The sequence below is a fragment of the Amblyomma mixtum genome, chromosome 3 (genome assembly GCF_055824585.1).
Source record: "Amblyomma mixtum isolate Tamu chromosome 3, ASM5582458v1, whole genome shotgun sequence".
Taxonomy (NCBI): Eukaryota; Metazoa; Arthropoda; class Arachnida; order Ixodida; family Ixodidae; genus Amblyomma; species Amblyomma mixtum.
This window is the reverse complement of record NC_143014.1, coordinates 271,202,388-271,208,387: the sequence shown is the minus strand read 5'-3', so window position 1 is coordinate 271,208,387 and position 6,000 is coordinate 271,202,388. Positions and strand designations below refer to the sequence as shown.

At 45.6% G+C, this 6,000-nt stretch overlaps 1 pseudogene; it reads right to left on the bottom strand.

Moving 5' to 3' along the window:
• Nucleotides 1-3,354: 3,354 nt before the first annotated feature.
• Nucleotides 3,355-4,793, bottom strand: LOC149354745 (uncharacterized; annotated as a pseudogene).
• Between the last annotated feature and the right edge of the window lie 1,207 nt (nt 4,794-6,000).

Here is a 6,000-nt window from a genome sequence, read left to right as displayed (position 1 = left end):
ATTGGACGAAAAAAAGACGTCAAACAATATTCTTTTAACGGCACAGCCTCGTTAAAATAGTTGTTTCCGGCATTTTTTCTGCTCAGTTGGCCGAAAATGTTCGAAGCGCTTCAGTTGAAGCAGACGAAAAGGCCGGAACGGCGTATTCAAAGGGCCCGCGCACCTTGCAACGCTTGCTTTGGCGCCTTGTGACGCTTTCCACTGCAGAAGACAGATGGCGCTACTGCCGCCCTTCAGCAAAAACTTGGTGTTTTGGGTTTCGGTTCGCTGATCTCGAAGCAGACGATTACGCTTTTGCATCATGCACGGCTCAACTAAGTAAGTACCGTTGTAAAACTTGCTACGATACAAAAGTTACCGTAATACGCAAGCTCTGTGTGCAGTTTCACCGCAAACGAGCCAGCGGTTGAGGTAAGAAAAATTTTGAAAGTCTTTACGATAAAAACGCACAATACGGTATGGTTTTTGCATCGATCATGCATGTGTTGGCAGGAATGGCAGACGAAGTTTTCGAACGTTCGCCATGTCGTGAAGTGCAGTGAGCTAGAAGCAAGGGCAGTGATAAAAGCGGGAGCTGTGGCCAGAAGCCAGATGTGTTGACTACCGTAGGGGCCGGAACAGGGTTAATGATAAACCAGTTGCATAGAGGTACCATAGTCAATGGTGGTCGAGTGGTACCGCCGATTAGCGGGACGCGCAATGTCCAATTCTCAAATTACTGCCGATTCACCTAGGCGAAATAGTTCACTGAAGACAACAGCGCCTTCATTAAAGACCGAACGTAGCAGTCGACGTTCGCGCATTGAGAATATCTTGCACCAGAAGGCGACTTACCTTACCTTTAGCAAGCCGCAAACGAGGAATCGCCTTTTAAAATTGCGAATCTCTGCAGCAGACCTGGTTGTGACGGAGGCAGCGTCGCAACTAAAACAGCGTCGTCTGCTCAGTGTGCTAGTCAGCTGCTAGTAGCACACCAGCGCCGCTTACTCTAGGCCACTACCCCTGTCGGCAGTCGATAGTTCTGGCTTACTCCAACTTCTAGTTCAATATAGAATGAAACTCGCACATCCTCGTGTACGTTTAAAAACTGCAGCAGAGAATAATTTCGGAGTGCTGAGGTCTTTCGTTTTCAAAAAGGGTCGGTGCGCTTGGAACGTAGTGGGCCTGCGCGATTGCCACCTAGGCTCTGGCGCTGCGATCGCTTGCGCTATGGCTAGCTCGCAATGAGGACAGGTTTCCTCACTTGATGCTACCCCCACTGCTCGCTGGTGGCAGCGCGCCGCAGCGTTTGAGGGGCAACAATGCGTTTGTTTTAAGTTGTGCCAAGAAGTATCGTGGTATTGTCGTACTGTGCCAGTTTATCAATGGCTCTGAACTGGCCAGTCATCTCCTTCGCTACTCCTACCACGTCGTGGCTCTCCAAGAGACGTAGCACTGCGACCGAGTGTTCCACTCCATGCAACGATGTGCGGTGGTTAAGTGTGCCTCATCAGCTTGGTCAACCTCGGATTTCTGTGTACACCCGCGCCAGCCTCTCTCAGGTGCACGTCCATGTTTCTGATATCGTCAGTGGTGCGGTGGAGTGCTGTGCAGTGACAGTGCGCGTCTCTGGTAGCGATACTTTTGCAGCTAGTTTCTGTGTGGGCTGTCATGGCTAGAGTTCCGTCCAGACGGAACTACAATTTGCGCTAGAGTTCCGTCCGGACGGAACTACAATTTGCGCTAGAGTTCCGTCCGGACGGAACTACAATTTGCGCTAAAGTTCTGTCCAGACGGAACTGCATGTAGCGATGGGATTCCGTCGAGACGGAACTGTATCTGACACTATACAGTTCCGTCCAGCATTATCTGCCACAAGAGTTATGTCCAGACGGAATTAAAGCTGGCATTAGGGGTTGGGAACCCAGTTTGCTTGCAGACTGTTGCATGTCCGTTGAGAAGAATGGCAATCCTGTTCCGCTTAATATGTAAGAGGATATTCTGCTCTATCATTTTATTTTCCGAGCAGTCAGTGAGAAATTGCATAGAACGAGTTTTGGCTTGGGTTTGTTGGTCTGTTTGCATAACGCTTGTTCACCGTTTGTGTACGTCCTAGTCTTTTTCGGGCTACATCATCTTGCAGCACAAACAGCGACAGGGCTTCACATCACTCCTCAAAGAGTTTCTGCACTCTGCTTCTAACAGTGTTGTTTTCCCAATTCTGCATGCATGCACGGAAGTTATACCTTCGAGGATGCAACTAAACGCAGTACGCGGACAGATATTTTGATGCTTTGAACATGCGTACAGAGAACATCTGTATACAGCTTTGTCAACTGGTTATTCCAGAGGCAAACAAATGCTTTATGTGGGTAGAAATTACCCATTTTGGGGGGAAAACAGCCCGAACAGATGAAGGACAGAGACCAAGAAAACACAGACAAGCGCTCATCTGCGTGCTTCCTCTTCGTCTGCTCGCGCTGCTTTCCACCCAGAATGATTGCATACCAGCTAGCCCAACTATCCATTCTACTATAGGGAAATGACCCAATTAGAATTCATTATGGCCCTTTTGCTCAAATTGGTGCAACCATGAACACCCAAGTTCAGTGAATGTGCTGAAGGTAGAAGTGTATTAAAAGCAAATTTCTTTTGCCAGCACTACTTTATTTTCAAAAAGGCATCACATTAGGTGATCTCGCGTTTTATATACAGTTTTTACAGAACCATGCTTTGGCTTTTGCTAAAGCGCTTTCTTTATCATTCTGGCAACACATATGGTACCAGCAAAGACACGCTTCACAAACAATTGATGGTGCTTCACTCAACAGGTCCTTGCAAGCATTACACTTCCACTTCATGTTCTTGCGCTTGACTTTAAGCACGTATTGCACAGCACACAAGCCATCGGCAGTGAAAAAGTTTTTCACGGCAGCAGCGTTGAGCTGGCTGTCCGAGATGGACTCTGGGAGCCTTGAAGGGATGGTTTCCACTTTGTCTTCCCGTGCAAGACAAAATTCATGCGACTATGAGCACACTGTAATGAAGCCTCCGAACGCACTTTTCTATCCTTAGTGCCTCAGGAGGTGCAGAGTTCACTGTACATATGTTGAAAGGCCACTTTCAAAAAACACCCATCCTGTTTAGCTAAAACAATTGCCTCAAAATTTAAATCACCTAGTGTCCGATAGGCAATATTGCTACAAAATGGGCTTGTAAGTAATGTGTAGCTATGCTATACATTACTTACATACATTACTATACATTAGCATTGCATACATTACACACGTTACATACATTACTATACATTACTATACATTAGCTATAGCCCCTTTCCACAAAAGAGCTGGAAAGATTGGAATAGGACATTTAAATTCACTCACCCAGGCAAACTTCTTTTTCCAAGGCAAGTCTGGCATTTCTGTCTCCAACCAGCGAACCAAGAATTTTCTTTTGTTTTTCAACTTTACTGAGATCAGAGCAGGATTTTGGAACTTTCCTTTTAGGCAGTACAATTACAGTGACTGCACATCCCGCTGGCCGACTGCGAGGTTTAATCTTTTTTGGCAGTTAGATTGTACTAAGCTCTGCAGCATTCGCTGCCTTGGTACTATCAGCTGACGTAACTGTAAGCGCAAGGCTTGGAGACATTACTCCTGCCGCTTTCTCAGCTTCATTGAACGGCGGCACATGGCCAAGTACCATTTCCAGCAGTAGCTGACTAGCAGTTTTCACTGGGCTTGGGGCTGGTTCATCTTCAACAATGGGACTGAGACTGGATCAGTGTGCTCTGAGAGAGTGACCAGTGCTTTCTTCACTTCATGTTCTTATGGACATGAAGAAGACCTAAAAAAACAATCTGATGCTGAGTCTGCTTCAGCGCAGTTGTACTGCTGATGGTAGTTTTGTTCATTAGACTGCTCCCCTTCCCACTCCTTTATCAATAGCTTTAAAACTTGTACACGCTTCAAATACTGGTCGTTGCATTCCGCTGATGCTAGCTCAGCCAAGTACTTGCAGAGTGGAAACACAGCTTTGTACCTTTGCTGCTGTGTCATTGGCCTTGGCTTTTTTGCAACTGGTGTGACAGATATGGCTGGAGTGTTTCATGCCTCTTTTGTGAATAATCGTTGTTTGCAGTGCAGTGGTAATATTTTTTGCTCCATCTTTCACTACATAGCTTTCCTTCATAAAGACTAAGGCCTTCAGCTCTTCTTACGGCAAGGATGTGATGACAGGGCAGCATTATTGAAAACCTAAATGAGCAAGTGCAGCTGCACAATGTAGTTGCAGTCTCACCAGAGATTGACTGGCATCGCCACTGATCTTGGCAGTCAGCTCTAACAGTAACATTCTTTGACTGCTCACCTTGCTGCTTAACGAACAGAAAAGCATGCGGCGTCTGAGTCAGCTGATATTGCTGGAGGTGCTCTTCCGCTTCCAAACGTGTGGGATGTTTATTATAGACTGAATCTGCAGCCATGTGGTCCCTCTCTTGCTGCTTTGTGGTTAGAATACTGAAGAGGGCTGGAACAAACTGCTCAAGAGAGTAGTACAGAGGGACAACACTCTTTAGTTTTGCATTAATGCTCTCAAGGCGGTTGTTTGTTGTGTTATTAAAGCTCCCAGCTAAAGACTAGTCCTTTGGGCCATTCATCCTTACTACTGCGCCAGTTTTTGTTATAGTACTCCAGTACAGATGCTGGTGCTGTAGGGCCCAATTGATCTTCAAGCTTCGTAAACTCATCAGACCTTGTATGCACCATCCTCTGAAGAAGCTTGAGGGCATGGTCATGTTCTGCTGACATAGTCATCTTTGTACAGGTGATTTCATGTCTTCAGTGTGTGAAACACACAAATTAAAACTTGTGCCTAGGAAAAGCACTTCTTGAGCAAATCTCACTTTAGCAGATTCTTATCTCCCATGATGCATCTTGTCTTTGTCCAAGAGGGATTGAGATCCTGGAACTTGTCAAGGAGCCACTCCAGGCTGCATTCATCTTCCCTCACAAGAATGGCCACACAGACTACTTCTGTAGCACCACTGGAATCTTCATTGTGAATGATGTACACTGGCTTCCTGACATCTAAAAACTTGTATGTGGCATCAATGCCTAAAATCTCTGGATATGCAGCCATTGTATTCTGCACTGAAGGGGTGGAAATAAGGAGACCTTAGAAGTTATTGTCATCCACCAGGATATGGCAGTCAGAATGTGCATGCAGTTAAAATAAGGAATGAAACGAATGTAAAAGTGAAGATATTCTCTAACTTCCCATATATTCTCTATGCAGTTCAACAAATGTACTGGGTTACAACTGATGGTGTGCAATGCACATGAAACATTCCATAATCCTTTTGAAGGAGGTGCACAGTCTGCTCAAGGTCATTTCTCATTGTCGGCTTCAAAGAGCTGGCCAGGTTGCTTAGGTACTTTCAGCAAGACGACTTTTCCTGTGTCGTGCTCAATTTTCTGCTTGAGAAGCTCTTTATTTGCCTTCAGCTGCAGCAGCTGGTGGTCCTGACCCTTTACGCCTTCCGATAGCACTCGTTGCTTAGGAAGTTGTGCATATATGGCCTAAAGAATAAAGGTACCATTTTAATGCATTATAATATGAACACTACAGAGCATAAGGAGATTCTTTTCACTGTTTCAAGGTTTCCAATGAATTGCGAATTCGCACTGCTGTCCGCAACTTAGCCCCAATGTAATACAGACAGCATGAAAGCTGCAAAATTTATCAGTTTGTTTGGATGCGTACCTGAGATACGGGATGGTTGTATTGGTGGTTGTATGGTTGTATTCACGGTTCGGAGGTTCGGTCGCCCTTTATGCAGTGGTAATGAACTTGATAAACAAGTACGTTCTCATTGATGTACTGCTTGATTCCCTTCCGCTTTGCTGTTGCTACGACCGATGACTCCTGCTTGTAATACTGTACATAGTTTTCATTGCTGTACACTTTCACGGCTTCCTGGAATTCCTCAAACGTCGAAAACTTTTTGCCAACCTTCATGGC